This window comes from Rhynchophorus ferrugineus, unplaced genomic scaffold, assembly GCF_030347505.1.
Source record: "Rhynchophorus ferrugineus isolate W39M unplaced genomic scaffold, kcgeb_rfMv2 rfM6, whole genome shotgun sequence".
In the NCBI taxonomy this organism is placed as follows: Eukaryota; Metazoa; Arthropoda; class Insecta; order Coleoptera; family Curculionidae; genus Rhynchophorus; species Rhynchophorus ferrugineus.
In genome coordinates this window covers 29,739,472-29,760,444 of record NW_027472585.1, presented here as the reverse complement: position 1 = coordinate 29,760,444, position 20,973 = coordinate 29,739,472, and the positions used below count along the sequence as shown (strand labels likewise).

At 31.5% G+C, this 20,973-nt stretch overlaps 1 protein-coding gene and 1 long non-coding RNA gene across 6 annotated transcripts in view; one reads left to right on the top strand and one right to left on the bottom strand.

Moving 5' to 3' along the window:
- Positions 1-20,973, top strand: part of Lar (tyrosine-protein phosphatase Lar) — a 1,580,452-nt gene that overhangs the window by 1,442,938 nt on the left and 116,541 nt on the right. The window lies entirely within an intron of this gene.
- LOC143199018 (uncharacterized) lies at positions 8,903-9,692 on the bottom strand. Its single transcript, XR_013006321.1, has 2 exons — positions 9,339-9,692; positions 8,903-9,288 (listed from the first exon to the last, which is right to left on the bottom strand). It is a non-coding gene; the product is annotated as an uncharacterized LOC143199018 (long non-coding RNA).

Here is a 20,973-nt window from a genome sequence, read left to right as displayed (position 1 = left end):
AACGTTACAAAATAAAATATGTACATAATAATCGTTGTAATAACTAAATAATAATAGACAAAAATCTTATTTTAAGTTGAACGTTTTCGCCGAACCACAGTCCTTGGCATTAAGCCTACCGAGTCATTCATAAATCATCCCAGAAGACATCCGGTCTTACCCAACCTGATTATTGGCGTGAATGGGATCATTTTCCTGGTCGGATTTTGCACTCTTGCCTAGGACAATCACAAACACTGGAACATTGGAAATTAGAACCCGCGACTATCGCAACTGTAGGAGGACCGTCTTGTCGTCTTTACCACTGTGCTACCAAGCCGGCTATTGTAACTACTACACACTGATCAGTTTGAAGTCGGTGCCGATAATAACATTGTAAATAGATAAAAAGATTATTATAATTTTAGTGAGTTCCTTGTTTATTTTGTGAAGGTTCAATTTTCTTGTTAAAAATATGTTATACTGCGAATGTACCAAAATTTTGTTGTTAAAAATATGTTATACTGCGAATATACCAAAAATATCGATGAAAACCATAAAAAATTAGTGTAGCTTATTAAACAGTAGCATTGATAACCAAAAGAAAAAAGTCTTAGTAGGATATTTTACTTTATTACAAAAACTGAATTTTAATGCTTATGTGATGCAATGTCATGTCACAATATTTTTTATTAAAATATGGTTTACATTTAATTCTTGTAAAAGAGACGGAATAAAACCATAGAGTAATGTATATAGAGTGTTAACTTAATACAAGTAATTTCAGAATTGTTTTGCGTGGTCTCAGCAGCTCTTAGCAATTTCATTGGTTAGTTTAAATTACCATTACAGATACCTGTAATGAAAATATTTTATTAGAAGAGCATTTCATTAGTCGACGATTTCATACGCATCACGTGACTAACCTCTGACGTCACATTTTACTGACGAATTAAATTTCAAATAAACTAAAATGTAATTTTTCAAAACCATTTACTAATATAAAATTCCATATAAATACAAATATTATACAATATCAAAAAGCTATATATGTATATATATATATATATATATATATATATATATATATATATATACATATATATATATATATATATATACATATATATATATATATATATATATATATATATATATATATATATATATATATATACATATATATATATATATATATATATATATATATATATATACATATATATATATATATATATATATATATATATATATATATATATATATAAATATATAAATATATATATATATATATAAATATATATAAATATATATATATATATATATATATATATATATATATATATATATATATATATATAATGTATATATAAAAATGGCTGCCAGCTAATTGAAAACATTACATATCTCGTGCCAAATAAAAGTAGTCAAAATTGTCTATAGTCCTTTTCCCCTATTGCATATTTCTTTAGTGCTATCAATTCAAAAATATGTATTAAAGTTTCTATCTTTTTGTTCCCTGGTACTGAAATCAGGAGCAGCGCAGCTGAAAATCTGTGACTGTGAACATTTTACTTACTTCTTTAACAAAAAAATGTATTGTGTCAAGTTATAATTATTTTTACAATATTATTGCGAAAATTATGGAATGGATAATTAAAACAGTTAAATCGTATGATATATGTCAGAATGGAGAAGACATAACAAAAAGTAATACTTTAAAGAACAGCAACAAAAAATTAAAATGTATAATATATACATAATAATTGCTGTTGTGCTTTTATTATGCACCAAATCAAGCTCATCTTGTTGATCTACAAGTTGTATTATATTATTTTGTATTAATGTATTTTATTAACGTCCTTATTGAAAGGGTTATCTCGGTTAAGAAGCCTTAAGCCACAATTTTAATTATAAGTATCTTGACCAATATACATTTGCGTCAAGTAAATGAACCCCTTCGAAATAATTAGGTTTTTAATTGATGGCACTTTACAAACAAAATTTTTAAACGCTAACAAAATCTGTTCATGTGGTATAATCACATTTACCTTCAATGTCATTTTGCCATCGCCCAATTTGGGCACATTTTGTATTTAAACATTCTGTAATATTTTCATGATTTCTTCTGTTGTATTCCTGTATAATAATAATAATAATATGTATGAACACAAATGCTTTATATAAATAAATAAATATAAATATAATATAATAAAGGCAATGCTAAGTCACATTCACATCCTTAATCTAGCTAACTTGGGTTGTTTCTTCCAAAGAAAACTACGTCTAGTTTTTTATTTCCGCACATACACTGGATACATAACACTTTTGAAGATGAAGATACATTATAATCAAATAATAGTGATTATATTTAAGATACAAAAATGCTAATTGTATTTTATATCAGACACAAAAAAGACGACGTAAACAAACTGAAACTGAAACAAACTGGCGTTATAGAAATGAGCCAATTAAATGCCTTTGTAGGCCAATTCAACTGAACCAATCAAAAAAATGGTCTCAGAGCCACCGTTGAATGGACCGCGCAATACATTTCCTCAGTTTCGCCTATTTAGGTAAAACCTCTATATATACTCTGTGAATAAAATTTATGGAACTATCAAAAATTTGATATTCCCGGTTATATATGTTCGATTAAATCTTCTTTAGTATTGCTAAATTGATTATAAAAAATGTGTACAAACATTTTTCGTAAGCTATTTAAGATTTTTTTCAATCTCTCAACACCCGTTCAACATGATTTAATGCATATAAAGTAAAAACCCTTCCGAAGAAAAAAATAAAGAGCAAACCTTCTGATAGTAGTTTCATTGTGGATGAAATACGAGCGAAACTTTTCGAAATCTTCCCGGGAGAGATTTTTTCGTTCCGGATTTTTCGGGGGAACATCTGCTCCGGACCATTTAACAGTTTATTCTGGAAACGTCATCTCCTCTTCCGCCTATTCGACACTTTTCCGTCTCATTTTCGCGCTTTTCCACGGCTGCATCGATTCGTCCAGGACCGCATTCAAAATTCGCCCCGGAATCGAGTCAATTCCCAAAGTTTTGACAAATGGAAAAGTTAGTGAACGATACCGTCGAAATATATTTCGGGATTTGTTGACGGCCAAAGTTTTCCAGGTATCTTACCAGATTTGAATCTCGCCTTAGGGACATCGACTTCAAATTCTTTTCACTTGTATACGGTGAAATGTGTACGACAGATTGAATATGTATTACCAATCAAACTGATATCTATCTATCACTCTTTAACTTTCTATTCTGTATTTACCTTTTATTACATTTGTTTAATTTGCCCTAAACTGAAGAACTGATGTCGATCTAAATTTCGTGAAAACCAAATGATATGCTTTAAATATTTTTGCAATGAAGGAAAATACATGTCTTCGTGTATTTCGTAAATAATATATTTTTTATCACGAATAATAAATTTATTGTTTGAAATGAAAATACGTGAACAACAATAAGTATTAATAAGCTTTCCGTATTAGTAAGCCTATAAGTATTGCTTTCCGTTATATAATATAACTATCCTGGCATGTAGAAGATCGCTTCAGTAAGTGCTGATAAAATATTGCTTATTGAAGGGAAAAATACAGTTGAAGCAAAAACTTGGCTTGATGCCGAGTTTCCGGACACTGCCCCAGAAAAATGAACCATCAAGGATTGGTATGCTAAGTTTAGACGTGGTGAAATGAGCCCCGAAGACGATGAACGCAGTGGACGCCCAAAAGAGGTTGGTACCGACGAAAATATATTTAAAATCCACAAAATGATTTTGAATGACCGTAAATTGAAATTGAATAAAATAGCAGACACTCTAAAGATATCAACTGAACGTGTACATTATATTATTCCGAAATATTTGGGTATGAGAATGCTGTGTGCAAAGTGGTTGCTGCGCTTTTTTGAGCTCACTTTTGACCAAAAACAACGACGAGTTGTTGATTCGGAGCAGTGTTTGAAGATGATTAAGCGTAATGAAGCCGAGTTTTTGTGTCGATATGTGACAATGGATGAAACATGGCTCCATCATTTCACTCCCAAATCAATCGACAGTCATTCGAGTGGACTGCATACGATGAACCCACTCCAAAGCGTGGGAAAACGCAACAGTTGGCTGGCAAGGTTATAGCGTCTGTATATTGGGATGCGCATGGAATAGTCTTCATTGACTACCTTGAAAGGGGAGGGACCATCAACAGTGACTATTATATAGCGTTATTGGTCTGTTTGAAGGACAAAATCGCCGAAAAACGGCCGCATTTGAAGAAAAGGAAAGTGCTACTTCACCAAGACCATGCCCCGTGTCACAAATCTGTGAAAACGATGGCAAAAATCCATGAATTGGGCTTCGAATTGCTTCCTCGTGCACCATATTCTAATCCGAATCCATGCCGAAACTAAGGCCTATTTTGAAGCAAAACAAGACAAATCGTACTACAAAAATGGTATCGAAAAGTTGGAAAATCGCTATAATCAGTTTATCCCCCTTAAAGGGAATTATGTCGAATAAAGAAAACTAATTTGGCCAAAAAAATGTGTTTTGCTATGGTTAGTCGGGGACTTTTCAATTGACTCGTTAACTAGTATAGTTAACAGTTAATTGAAATATATTATTAAAAATTAAAATTAAGCGATATGATTAAAATTATTAAAATATAGCGGTTAATTCAGTAAAATAAAACGATATGTATCAAATCATAACATAAACCAGCATAATTATGTTACAAAAACCGGAGAGTAATTACTGACGCCGCTAGTATATATTTTAAGTATATTGATTTTCCCTGGTGCTAAAATTATATATTTCTGGTTACACAACCAGTAATTTTGCAATAATTTTAATCAATTCCCACACTCAATATTTTTTTTAGTTTTCAAATGTTTTTGTGCTAAAATAATATAGTAATCCTTAGGCCTTTTTAAATCTACTAAGTTATAAATCGAACGATAGGATATGTAATTTTAAAAATCATTAAAAAGAATAAAGTTGTTGGAAGTTAACATACATTTGTTCAATTAAATGCATTGTCCCATACGTCCATTCTTAAACTAGTTCTTTTTTAATATACTAACATTAAAAATCAATTAGACAGAACTATTTTCAATTCCATTGTTATAGCTATAAATTAAATAACAATTAACCCAATTTGTTGGGTCTGAACGCTAGACACTTTTTTAGATTAATTATTTGTTTTTCAAAAATTCCGAGCCCTGTCATGAAAAATAAATATTTTTATCGTTAATTTCATCACTTTTGTTTCTGTAAACTATGCGACAAATGTATTATGTAGATGTGACAGTAGTAAAACTTTTCAGAATATTTTCAAACTTTAATAATACAAACTTTAAATGCGCATTGGTTTTGAAATAAATATTATATACTGAATATTAATTAAAGGAAATTATTAAAATTATTCGTGTAATAAGAAATATATATGACATTCCTGATATTATATTTAATTTTCAACTAAACTATCATTCAATTTCACTTATAATTTGTATCATCTATAGTCAATTCAAAATATAAGTGGGGAGAACTGTCAAACCATCTCAATGTTGCCGCAGCAACTCTGCAAAAATAATTGAACAAATATTCTATTAAATTTAATTTATTTTAACATTATAATACATCAAATTCATTTATTATCAAAGAACTTAAAACCACAATTAATTTTACAGCTGCGATAATTTGTAGATTAGAGTTGTTTTATTATATATATATATATATATATATATATATATATATATATATATATATATATATATATATATATATATAGAGCTTTTTTCCACACTAGTATCGGTGGGGTTCTAGGCGCGTTTTTGTATGTAGTGGTATCTCCCGAAGGCCTAATTCTCATAATTAAGAATTGTATATCTGAGTAATGTATTTTACTTTCATTAGAGAGCATATTTATGTTTTACGCTTAGTTCTTGTTTCTTTCGATGCAATGTATGGTAGATATAGTACATTGTACATAAGAATAACTGACGGTTCCTCCATGTTCTTAAAAAGCTGATTTCTTCATGGTAGTCACCCTTGGACTTGGAGAAACACTAATTCTGCACCAGGAATAAAACCATTCCTGTTTCCAGCATGAAGAACTATATGTCTGCAATGAATAAATGTTATGACTAACAAATCCTTATCTTGTTGTCTTCCTTGATTTTGTTGTATGTCTTTAAAAATTATATTCTTTTAAAAGCAATCTCTGGAAGTTCCATAAACCCTTCGAGGGTTATCTTTACACCATTTAAATCCTAGATTATCCAACAATGTTTGAACAGATGTTCTACATGTGTCAAATAGCTGTATATCTTTTGGATATTTATGGATACTTTTCAGACAATTTTCTCTGAAATAATTATATTAAATTATGTTTCGATTGAAAAAAACTACTTACTGTTTTAAACATTTCGTATAATTGATCTCTGAAACACCAAGCTGATCTTCGGAAACATGGTTTCTTTTTGGAGAATTTAAGGTTATATTGTTTTTTTATTTTTTGAGATACTTTAGTGACTGTGTCCGTACTAATATACAGTGCAGCTGCAAGGCGCAAAAAATATTTTCAATAAAAAACTCGGCCATTTCAAATTTATTAAAACAAAGAATTAAAACAACGTTTGCCGGTTGGAAATAAACAGCATTGCAGCATTTATTGCGGCATATTCTAACCTACTTGCTTGATACAGCAAAATATTCAATAATCACTAACAATTTAAACATGTTAGTAGTAGTTTGACATATTTACAGACCAATGCAAAGATGTCAAATCAAAAACAGCTTAATCAATCCACTAGGTAATATCAAGGGAACAATAAAAAAATTAAGTAATAATCCAATATAAATTAACATTAGAAGAAAAGTTTATAGCCATATTTTGGTTCGAGAAAAACACAAGTCGCATTCATAGTTATAAGTGATATTCAAAATATTACTTAAAATGTCACATGCAAATGTTGACCACAAGCTTCAGCTATAATACTGATACTACCTAACGATAGATGCCTGAGATGCTATGGTAAATAATACATAAGGCTTGACCACCACCCACCACTGAATGGGGGGGAAGTATGAGAGAGCCAACAAGTCTTACGGAATAAATGAACAGACTCAGGAGTTTATTTTGGTACCGTACCTCCCAAAAATAAGGATTGTATATGACAAAATTTACCGAATAGTCAATAACATATAAAAATAAAGTATTCACAATACTTTCATTATTATATCATTTCATAAACTCTCACATTCTCGTAGTAGCAAATATGACTTGAAAAAAATTGATATAATTAGTTTTGAAATGAAGTCTCCATGGAAAATATTTTAAATAAATGTAAATTTATATTACATTCAACGTCAGCTTTTTATATATTCCCCATTTTTCAAATCCCTCCCTATAATTACCATTCTATTGCTTGTTCGCCGTATGTAGAAGTATTAGCAGAAATTAACAATGGTGATGGTTAAACTCCCGGCGAACACATCCACATACGTATGCGTTTTTTGTGCTCATTTACATGCGTTACTTTCCACAAAATGGAACACAAAAAGCGCCTTTGTATTACATTAAACAAGAACAATGGTATCGTTATTAAAATTTCATTTTACTTTACGCGGAAAGGAAAACTGTTCGGACTCATTATCGGATAAAGGGACGAATAAAAAAATGCAATTTCTGTACTGGTACAAACCTCCGTAAGTTTTTTTACCGATACCATTTAGTAGTTTAGATGTATTTGACGGATAATAATACATTTGCTTTTTATTATCATAACTCTGTTTCTAATTATCTTAAATCATATTTAATATCGAATTACATCTAAATATATAATGGGTGCTTGTAAGTACTCAAATTATATTTTCCCTTGACAAACTTTTTTCATATTTCTGTCATCAGATTCTATGCGCTGTCGAATAAACGATGTTGGTTTAGCGACCCAATCATCTATATATTTTCGTACTTATTCAGTACTTCCAAACCGTAGGCTGGTAAAGCCAATGTGTTGCAATGACCCAAATAAGTGGTAATCAGAATGTTATTTATCTGGTGACTAGCCAGTGCGCCTCCCATTAGAGTTTCAATGCACTTCGAACGTTGCCGTACAAGAGGACCTTTTTTTCTTCAAATAAACTTGTTCAAATGACGTCGGTAACATTGAATGACTACGACTTTTCGGTGTGGAATGATTATTCTAACCACAGAGTAATAGAGAGTCAACTCAATAGAGATCCCTGTCGAAAAGTTTTGCTTTAGCCAACATCCAGTTGGGGTTTTATCGGCTACTCAAGTAATCTGATTGCCCAATTTCAATCTATATTATAGACACCTGTAAAAAACATTTCGCTCTGAAGATATTTGATTGGATTTTTTATAAAGCTTGACCAACAAAATTGAAATAAAAACAATTTAATTTCTGAAATAAATTTATTAATTCCCCGAATGCAATCATTATAATCTGTAAAGATAAATATATATCTATAAAATATAAATATTATGTATATATATAAAATCATTAACAAAGAACTTTGGAACAACTCAAAATTATTTCTTCACTCTTTTCCATTTTCTATATTTTAGTGCCATCAATTTAATCTATTAGAGATCTATTATGGGGTTACCTAAAAGTGTATAGTACATGTTATTATATTATTACATATATTTCAAGATAGCATATTACAAATATGCTATCTCGAAAATCATTATATAGTGTACAATTAAAAGGTTTTAAATTTACAGTTTTTAAAGATATTTCACAAAATTATGTTGTATTATGGTCTTGGTGATATCACGAGATAACATAAAGGAGTTTAAAATAAAGCGACCTACTAACATCCCTCATTAGTATAGAATGTAAAGTATTTAAAGAGCCCTCATGTTTATCATCTTCACAACTTCCTAAAGGCCAATGCGATAAAAAAAAACTTCAAGTGATCTCTAAAACATACTAGCCGAGGATGTATATTCCTGAATCCATACGCTAGATCCAAAAAATCTTGTTTAAATAGCTTTAAGCAAATATATTTATATGGATAATTAGACTTTTTTTGTGAAATAAACCCCCCAAAGTAGCTATTAAATTGATCAAACTTTTTGTTGATTCGTTCTTACTTGCGCAATAAATTTTACACCGAAATTCCTCGTGTACTGAATATCGGTTAATACTCTCTTAATAGATTTGCACTCAGGAGCTATTATTTTATCGAATCTGCAACTATTGATCCAAGAAGAAAAGTACATAGCTATTTGCATAGCTTCGTTTGGAAGGGGATTAATTTCTAAAATTAAGGAATAAATATTTGATATTTATGTATATGAATAAACTTACCCCAACTTACAGCAACAAAAGATGCTGTAACGAGCATACATTTCTTTCATACTTAATTTAATCGGTTTGGAATTTTTAACATTATCAACCATTTTTTAATAGCCGCTAAATACTTCTTCGAACGAAAACGATTCTACATTTCTTTACTATCTGTACATCCGGGTACACAACACTTCCTAGATCGATAATTCACTTTACTTTTTGTACTACCGACTTATATATACTAATGAGTTCATTAACTTAATCTCTAAACGCCCTATTCCTTATGTCAGTCATACTGAAAATGGCGCTCAACATAAATAAACAACAAACGTACCATAGAAACGTAGTAAGGCAATCAGATCCTGTCGCGGCTTATAGCATAGCAATTAAAGCAAATAATAAGTTCAAAGTAGCGACATCCAGATTTTGGATATCGCGAAACATTTCCCCAAAATATCCTATAAAGTTAAATTTCTATTTTTCTATGAATCTAACTAATGCATGGTTTTTTCCACTAGACAATTTTCATTAAAGTTCTACTTTGACTTTATTAATATTTTCATTATGGTCCCTTTTGATAATTTTAACAAAATTTACCTTCAACTTTCTGTAACAAGCACTTTTGAGAATCACTGCATTTTATTATTTAAAGGGTCAAACTTTGGTTAAGAATCTTTGATTTTTGGCGACTTGTATTAACTGATGAAATACTAGTTAGAGATTTTACGATTTTTTTCTGTATTTTCAAAACTTCACTCTAAAAACTCACTTTAAAAATATACCCTAAGGGGATTTCTTAAAATTTACTTTTTTTATTAATTTAGTACATCATATCAAGCTTTTTAGCTTTTCGCTAAATTACATCTTTTGGAAAAACTAGATTCTTTTTTTACCATTTTTACTGATATTCCCGATTTTTTTAATTATAATAAAAGTCCAAATCTTGTTGTAGTTTTATTTTGATACGGTAGAAGAATATACAGAGAAGGCTCACACCAAATTTCAATTAAATCGGTTCAATAAAACTTTTCGAAAGGAGTACTCTCGAGAAAAATACTTTTAAACTTTCTATTTAGATGTCACGTTACTAAAACAGCTATATCTCTTAAAGGCAAATTCTCTTAAGTGCATACTTTTTAAGGTTTACATTTTAAAAGTATCAAAAAAATGACTTTTTCATATTTTTATACTAGAATTCCTCCTTAATATGTCTGGTCTATTATCTGGCAGCAGGCGACCCGTACTCGACTTGATAGTGATAAACTAAGCAATATCAAACCTAAATCATCATTACTGTTTTATGGTCAGTCCTTTTTTTGCCTTGAAATTTATAGGGCGTAGCTGTACTTTACAGCAGGTGAGGTAAAAAGTTGGTTACCACAAATCTGCATAAGTTTGCATATTTTTCTGCTCTTTTACATCTGTAATTGCCCACAAAGGGGAAACGGGAACATTAACGGTATACGACGTCGAAAAATCGTCCTTTAAATTTTATTTTGCTTCGACATGAAACGTAACCTATGTCTATATGGAACAGTTGCCATCAATATTGTTTTTTAAATACCATCTAAGGAACATATCAGTTATTTTTATAAGGATTTATTTTCGTACTAAGATTTAAGTGATATTAAAATCTAGTTTTTTCAGTTAGTTATACTACCAAATATTTGAAACGGTTGTTTGTAGAAAATGTTCAATCATCTAGCTGCTTACCATTTCACAATCATCTAGAGATTATTTCTATCCCTACTAGATCAAAACTAATACTTATAATAAAATGTCATCTCTCAGTATATATTCCTAGAAATCAGTGCAGTGTGTAGAAGCAATTTGATATGATCAAATTATTAGGACCGAAATAATAAGGATAATCAGGAAAAGTACTAAATGAAGTAAGATCCAGACTGCTAGCGGTAATAAATAAAGTATTTGACTTTATTAACTAACTATTGAAATTAACCAAAATAGAAAACCAATTATAGAAACATTCAACAATTCTTCATGTGCACAAAATCACAGACGTAATTGAAAATGTCTACGAAGATAAAAAAGTCTGCTTATCCAAGATATATTCTTAGAGGCAGACCAAGAAAAGCAAACAAGATGACTTTCAGAAAATGTCGCTAAAACGACACCCTGAACTCTTAAAATCTTATTTGTCAGCCATAATATTTCATTAAAAGAAGTTAAACGAGTCAAACAAGAGGATATTCTACACTAAAGAACTAAATAATATATATGTTACTTTCAAGGAAGTGTATCGGGAACAACTATTTACCAACTCTACATGTATGATGGAAATAATAAAATATCACCATGACTACATAGTTTGATGAGATACAGCGATACAGCGAAGAAAAAATCAGAAAATAACAACAGGCGAGTGATATTATAAATAATTAGTGCTATTGGATGCATCCAATCCATAGTAATATAAATAGTCTAGCAGACCCAACTGATGATCTTGCTCGAACATTGGTTTTTTAATTGAATAATTTATTTCGACAATAAAAAAATACTGCAAGCTGATTACTATCACCAATTAGTGATTTTGCCTTGATTGGTTTTATAACAGATAAATGTTTAAAAGATAAACAAATCCTGGAATCATATCGACCAACACAGGTTCAACCGTTTAGACATGCCAGAAAATATAACTATATGAAGATTAGGCTTTTTCAGAACAAGATTCATCCAGATGTTATAAATGAAACTATCACTGAAATGTACATTTAACATAAAAAACAGCATTGTTAATTAATACGTGAACATTAGTATTGTAGAAAACAAGTAAGGACTAATGGGTTCTCCTAGATCCAAACCACTAGTAACAATGTATCAATAAAACATTCATTACTAAATACATCTTGTATACATTTGGCAAATTTTCTTCGGTTTAATTTAAAAACAACTCTCGATCTAAAAGGCTTTCAAGTAGATTCGTTTGAGATTTTTTACCGTCGGGGAGAAAAACCTCCATTTCCAATGAAGCTGTATTGAAAACTTTCAGAGTGTGAGTTTTTAATCGGCGATTTGAATGAGGAGAGCGGAGAAATTATCCAGAGAATACGGAGGAAATTATCGAAAAATCTTTAGCGAGATCTTTTAATTATAACGTTTTAAAACTTTCGAATGTTCCGAAACTTTTCAATGCGAAGGAAAGTATCAAATCAATTTTGTAGTTAAATCGTATTGTTCGACTTTTATGTCCGATGCAAATAAATTTTTTGTCATTTTCGAAGAAGATTTTTAACAATGGTTATAACAAAAGAAAAATTTATTTTATTGATTTTTATGATTGTAAAAAATGACAATATAGAACTTTTACTGAAAGTTAAAAAAGTTTTAATAAAAAATTAATTTGATTTATTGAATTTAAGACACATTTTTATTAAACTAACGATTTTTATAAAAATCTAGAACAGACTAGGAGTACAAAATGCTAGTCCGTCCAGTCTGCCTCTTCGTAGCACAACTTACAGTACTTCAAGTGTTCCAATCCAAAAAACGTTACTCCGCGCATTACTCAATGCCCCTTGGTTTATTAGGAACGTCAACACTCACCTCGAATCAAGCATCCCGTTCGTGAAGAGTTTCACGAACGTGCTCAGTGTAAGGTTCTCCCTAGGCGCCTTACAACACGACAACATCTTGATTAAATCCCTACCCATCCACAAACCTCGGTAGATAACCAATTACGACAATCCCAGTCGTAACCCAGGGTTTCTGTTGCCCGCAAAACACTCCACTATCCTGAACCCAACGCGACATCAGCAGAAGACCATTTGGTTCTAGTTGGTCATTCTGGAACAAAAGAAAAAAAACTTTTGAAAATTTATCATGGAGTGGCGGATATTTACCGACAAAAATATTTCCCTTCTGTCATTACTTCGAAACTTCGAAATCTGATAATTTGATAATTGCAAGAGCCAGCCACAACTTTTGTCTTGTTTTTGTTAGACTTTCTCTATTTTCTTATTTCCCTCAGCATATGCATAAATGATTCATTAGCTCCAGCATCGCCAATTCAACACCATTTATATAACTCTCACTACGCATCATCACTGCAATGAAGACAATACAAAAGAAAAAAATAATAATTTCAGCAATGAGCCATTGCAACTATATACAAAAACTAAAAAAAATATTTTTAACAAAAGAATTGAACCCACTTATAATAAATTAAGGATCTCACTAAAAAGTAAAAAATAATCAACATCGCTAATTTAACACCATTTATATAACTCTCACTACGCATCATCACTGCAACGAAGACAATACAAAAAGACAAAAATAATAATTTCAGCAATGAGCCATTGCAACTATATAGAAAAACTAAAAAAATATTTCTAACAAAAAAATTGAACCCACTTATAATAAATAAGATTCTCACTAAAAAGTAAAAAATAATCAACATCGCCAATTTAACACATTTATATAACTCTCACTACGCATCATCACTGCAACGAAGACAATACAAAAAGACAAAAATAATAATTTCAGCAATGAGCCATTGCAACTATATAGAAAAACTAAAAAAATATTTCTAACAAAAAAATTGAACCCACTTATAATAAATAAGATTCTCACTAAAAAGTAAAAAATAATCAACATCGCCAATTTAACACATTTATATAACTCTCACTACGCATCATCACTGCAACGAAGACAGTACAAAAAGACAAAAATAATAATTTCAGCAATGAGCCATTGCAACTATATAGAAAAACTAAAAAAAATATTTTTAACAAAAAATTGAACCCACTTAAAATAAAGAAGGAACTCACTAAAAAGTAAAAAATAATCTAACTTTGTTTTTAACATACGTTTACACAAATGTTTTAAAATAAAATATGTACATTATAATCGTTGTAATAACTAAACTATTAATAAAAAATTAGACGTATTTTATATTCTACTAGATACACACTATTCAGCTTAATACCTACATAAACCTATTTATATATTTACAATATTATTTTAACAACTAACAACTGATCACTTTGATGATAGTACCGAGCAACAAATTAGATTTGTTTTGTTCGTAATTTAATTTTGTGTATATGCCACAAAATTATATTAGCATTTTTGTATCGTTTGGTCTCGGCTTTAGTGTTAGATATTTACTCAATAAATTACGCAGTTACTTTATTATGTCATGGATAGCCCAAGTAAAAGTGCAACCCGAATAAGGAAAAATAGGAGTAAAGAAGCAATGATTGAAAATAACGTACGCTTTAGGCCTCGGGGTTCGCTCCCTAGTCTAGGTAATTTAACCGTTGGGAATCGAACCCGCAACCCACGCATGTGAACTTAACGTTCTAACCGTTACACCATAAAAACAGTTGCCTGCAATGTTTCTATGACTTGTCATATGATATGGTTTGTGTTTAAAAGGCAAACTGAACGTCTTTTACACTGAACTGATTCTGATTTTTCCTCACATCACTTCAGCAATAACATCATACGTAAATATCTGATTATTTTAGATAAAAAAATATGTGAAAATTTTGTACGCGTCTTTGAAATTTGATGGTTTCCCTCGATTTCCCCCCGGCTTTCCGACAGATGCTTGTATTGAGTGCATTGTATCGATTAAAAAAGGAATCTTGAAAATCGGCCGATAATTGACGTAGAAATCTGCGAACATACATTTAAAAAATGTACAACCGCACATAGAACCTTGTCCTTTTTCGAAGTCGTTTAAAAAGAGTAATGAATTTCAAAAATTCAATTCTCAACGTTCCCTGATTAGCATCTATCTGATTGAATAACTCAATATTATTGATCAATAATACACGAAAAACCTTTATTTTACATAAAGCAACATCAAAATCGTCGGTTAGATTGTATAACAGATATTTTTAATTTTTACTAATAACAGGTCAATTGAAAAGTCCCCGGCCTACCATAGTAAAACACATTTTTTTGGCAAAATTATTTTTTTTTATTCAACATAATTCCCTCCAAGGGCGATACACTGATTATAGCGACCCTCCAACTTTTCGATACCATTTTTGTAGTACAGTTTGTCCTTTGCTTCAAAATAGGCTTCAGTTTCGGCGATCACCTCTTCATTCGACGAAAATTTCTTCCCAGCGAGCATTCTTATGAGATCCGAGAACAGCAAATAGTCGTTGGTGGCCAGATCTGGAGAATACGGTGTATGAGGAAGCACTTCGAAGCCCAATTCATGGATTTTTGGCATCGTTTTCACTGACTTGCGACACGGTGCATTATCTTGGTAAAGTGGCACTTTCTTTTTCTTCAAAAGCGGCCGTTTTCAGCGATTTCGTCCTTCAAACGGTCGAATAAGGCTATGTATTTATCGCTGTTGATGGTCCTTCCTTTTTCAAGGTAGTCAATGAAAATTATTCCATGCGCATACCAAAATACAGACGCCATAACCTTGCCAGCCGACTGTTGCATTTTCCCACGCTTTGCAGCGGATTCATCGTGTGCGCTCCACTCGGATGACTGTCGATTGGACTTCATAGTGAAACGATGGAGCCATGTTTCATCCATTGTCACATATCGATGCAAAAACTCGGGTTTATTACGCTTGATCATCTTCAAACACTGCTCCGAATCAACAACTCGTCGTTGTTTTTGATCAAAAGTGAGCTCGCGCGGCACCCACTTTGCACAGAGCAAATATTCAAAAATGATATGATGTACACGTTCAGTTGATATTTTTAGAGTGTTTGCTATTTCATTCAATTTCAATTTACGGTCATTCAAAATGATTTTGTAGATTTTTCAATGTTTTCGTTGGTAACAACCTCTTTTGGGCGTCCACTGCGTTCACCGTCTTCGGTGCTCATTTCACCACCTCTAAACTTAGCATACCAATCCTTGATGGTTGATTTTCCTGTGGCGGTATCCGGGAACTCGGCATCAAGCCATGTTTTTGCTTCAACTGTATTTTCTCCCTTCAAAATGCAATATCTTATAAACACGCGAAATTCCTTTTTATCCTTTTTTTTCACAATAACAATAGTTGCTTCACTCAAAATGCTATAATTCATAAACTAATAATATTCTATAATTATTATACAATTAATTCACAAACTAATAACTAAAAACGTATCGATTCTAGCAGCGCCATCTATGTGTCATGCTGGGGACTTTTCTGTTGACCTGTTAGATATTATTTATTAAAATTTAATTTATTCTCACATAATGAGATAAAAATAATTCTTATGCGCTTTATGTGGTAGTTGCTGCTTAAAATTCTGTATAGAACTGTAAACACATCAGCTTCTTACATATTGTCGCGTCAATTGTATTAGGCAACTTCACTTTACGGTTTCTCAGACCTGTTTTATTGATTTTTTAAATATTTTTCGACGAAACTATATATTTTGAACGAGCATAGAGTTCATTATCAGCGATGTTTGTCTTACTGCGTTTAAAATCATTATACGAACCATATGGGCGTGTCAACGCAATAAAATGTTATATGTCAATGATATAACAGTGTCTAAAACTTAAACTATACCGCAACAAAGTATCTTTGAAATACGGGCACCTAGATGAGGGGAAAACCGGTAGGATAGGTCATTTCGCATAAATCATGATTTACGAATAAGGGGTATATCCCCCAGGATTTCCCTCGGTCCAAATTAAAAGCAACTCTAAATTTAACGGCTTTGTCTTAAGGAAAAATATACGGTAACCGCCATTAAACAATAACTGCCCGATATTTTTTCATTTGCCATGAAATTCCCCATAAAACATCGCGTGGGTGATTTATGAGGCGCCGTTATTAAAATGGAAATTTTGTTGCGCCTTGGGCCCGATCCGTCCCTGTTTTCAAAACTAATAAAAGCAATTTTATGAAAATTTAAACATTTATTTTATCGACGTTTTAATATGAAAGAATGCGGTTTTTTCATACTCAATACCTTGATGTTTTTTTTATGATCCATCTGATGATTACAGCTATACCAGGTATTGGCTGGCTACGACGGCATCGGCTTTACATTATATGAATATATCTTTGTCTAATTTTGAATTTATTCTTGATGTTAGTACTGGCAATATAGAATAAAGTATTCGTTATATTATTCGGTAATCTCATTCCCTAATATTGTAAATATATTTTCAAAGTAAGTTTATGTATTAATTAACTCATAGCCTTTTACAAAATAAGGTATAGGCAATAGGCAATAATCTCCCGTTTTAGTGTCAATGTGGGTGACTCTTCTAAATTAATTCATGACTTTCTGTGCATGAAATTGTCGTAGTCGATTAATTTTCCATCCCCTGTCACAATACGCCACGGAAGAAAACTTTTTTGCCTTACAAATAATGAAATCTCAATTGTTAAACGAGTCAAAGGGGAACTTCCAGTCCATTCATGTGGAAACCATGTACTAAGCTGTCTGCAAGTTCAGTTTGGTAGTTTCAGTTGGGTTTTCTTTGTCATCGACATCAAAGTCATCAGTTTTGAATCGATAAGTGTTTTGATGAGCTTTGGCAGCTGACTTGTAGTATCTTCTTCTATCAAACAGCCAAACTAATGAATGAAACTAATAATGTTGAGCGTTACATACATATTACTTAATAATACTAAATGAAAAACTGTAGAGAAATGTCAAAACCATGAAATTTAACAGTTGTTTACATTATACTTTACATTTTCACCAATAGATACCGCTGATCAAAATATATTTTGTTAAAGAATAAAATACAATTACACAAATCTGAAATAATCACTTATTTTTATTAACTACATCTTACATTAGATATGCAATCTTAATTTACAAATTAATTTATTACTACTGTTCTGTTGTACTTGCATTAATATACAAGCAAGCGAGTACGGGATTAATACATCAGTATGTATTTGCCAAACTAAAACAAAACTAATCTACTTTTTTTTTATTACTCTTCGTGAGTCCACAATCTGCCCTATTGGCAATAAGTGTCTATATTATATATACATGGCATGTAGAAAATCACTTCATTAAGCAATCTTCTGTATAAAATATTATCTTAATTAATTAGTCTTATTCTAAAGCTTATTCTAAACTCTTCATATATCCAGTAATCATATCAGGTGGTGTTAAACGTTTTAGCACTTCACTATCACGTCGCATATTTAGCTGATTAGCGAGTACATTGGGATGCGCTGACACTCTTTCGAAGTACATCACACAAACACGTTGAACTACACTCGTTATAGGTTCTAGAGGAATATCGCGTTGTATCACTTTATTTGAAATATAATACGGAGCAACAACAATGGCACGCAACACCTTATTTTGGAACCGTTGAATGATGGATATATTAGATTTGCTAGCGGTACCCCATAGTTGGATTCCATATGCCCAAATGGGCTTGAATATAGACTCATACAGCAATACCTTATTATCTAATGATAACTTGGATTTGCGCCCGATGAGCCAATACATTTGATATAATTTTAGTCCGTTGTTTCCGTTTAGAGAATATGTGCTTCTTCCAGGTTAGGCGCCAATCTAAGTGCATACCAAGATATTTAACATGCTCTGCTTGGGGGAGTTGACGATGATTGATATTCACTGGTGAACATCTTCTTCTACGCAGGGTAAACGTTATATGCGTGGATTTTGTTTCATTGGCTTTAATGCGCCATGTCTTCAACCATAATTGTATTTGCTCCAGGTGGGTTTGTAGGTTTATTGATGCTGTGACTGGATCTTCATGGGATGCTAAGATTGCTGTGTCGTCTGCATATGTTGCCACAGTAGTTATTTTTGTGGTGGGCAGATCAGCCGTATACAGAAGATACAGTTCTGGCCCCAGTCGGTATGTTCATCGCCTTGATTTACAATAAAATGTCTATCAGTGAGATACGATTTTAGTAACTGATAGTCCGGATGACGGAGAAGTTTCTTTAGTTTAACCTGCAAGCCCGTATGCCATACTTTGTCAAAAGCCTGAGATATGTCTAGAAAAGCAGCCGAACAATATCTTTTGGCATTTAGGTCAGTGTTTATTTTGTTTACAAGTCTATGCACTTGTTCTATAGTCCCATGCTTATTGCGAAAGCCAAACTGATGTTCTGGAATAATTTTTCTTTTTTCTATTATATAGTTTAGCTTTCTTATGTATAATTTCTCGAAAACTTTCGAGATTATCGATAATGAACTTATAGGTCGATAGGAGGTCACATCTTCTGGTATTTTTCCTGGTTTAAGAATCATTAATATTTTAGCTTCTTTCCAGATACTAGGGAAGTAATTAATTCGTAGCATAGCATTAAATATAAACGTTAATAGTTTTATACCTTTTTCTGATAGTTCTTTTATAATTCTGCTAGTAACTAAGTCATAACCAGGAGCTTTTTTAATATTAATATCTCTCATTATTGTTCGTTTAACTTTTTTGACCGTTAATTTCTCGTGCGGTAAATCCATTTGAAATGGCGAATCTAGAAAGCTAGTAATTTTATTTTCCTCATCTTTATGTAGCTGAGACTGGAAAGGTTTAAAAACATTTTTTAAGTATTTTGAGAAAATGTCGACCTTCTCTTTATTGCTTCTCGCCCAATTATTTTCGTTTGTTTTAATAGGTGGGTTATGCTGCTGAGATCTCCTAAGCTTTTTTGTTGCTTTCCACAACGAATAGTCTGTAGCCTCAGTTGATGTCAAGTTTTCTATGTATTCTTGAATGCCTTGACTTTGTTCATTTTGGATTAGTTCTTTCAGCTCTTTTATTGCCCTATTAAATTTTCTTTTATTCTTTTCAGTCCTTTGCTGTTGCCAATTTTGTCGTCACTTTCTTTTTTCTGCTATCTTTTTCTGTATCGTACATGATATATGTGTATTTTTTCTTGGAAATATTTCACTGTTAGGAGTCGCGGAATATGCTGCCTCCTGTATATTTTTTGTAAGCTTTATTGCTGCTATTTCTATATCCATTTCAGTTTATAACGGTAAGTTTAGAGAGATGTTTCGGTCTAAGTTTTCTCTAAATGAGGGCCAGTTAGTTCTATTATTGCACAGAGAAGGGGGTTTATCTTTGATGGTAATTTTGGAAGAAATTGTTACTATTATTGGTGAATGATCAGAAGACAGGTCGAAACATGATTCTGCCTGACACTTTTTTGGATCAATATTTTTTGTAATACAGAAATCTATCGTATCTGGTTTTTTATTTCTGTCTGAAGGCCAATATATTGGTTCACCAGTAGAAATATGTTGTAAGTTATCTGTCTTTATTGCTTTTAGCAGTACTTTACCTTTTGAGGTTATTATTCTAGCGTACTGAAGAATTCTTGAAATTGTTCTGTCTTGTTGTTATGTTTGGGTGGGCAATAAATCGCAGAAATTGTTAATGGTCCATGGTCTTCCTCTATGGTTATACTGGTGGCTTGCAGGTAGTCTTTGCGGAATTTTTCATTTTCGAAATGTTTTATATCACCTCGAATTATTATGGCTGTACCTCCATATGCTTTATCATCAGGGTGATTTGTATGATAAAGTTTATATTTAGGAATTTTTAAATAATGTTTGTCCGTAAACTGTGTTTCAGAAACCATCATAACGTCATTATTTTGTTCAGTTACGAATATTTTTAGTTCCCTGGCGTGTTGTTGGAGCCCATTGGCATTCCAGACGGCGATTTTGTAGTTATTGGTTTCAGGCATTAGGCAAGTTTGCTG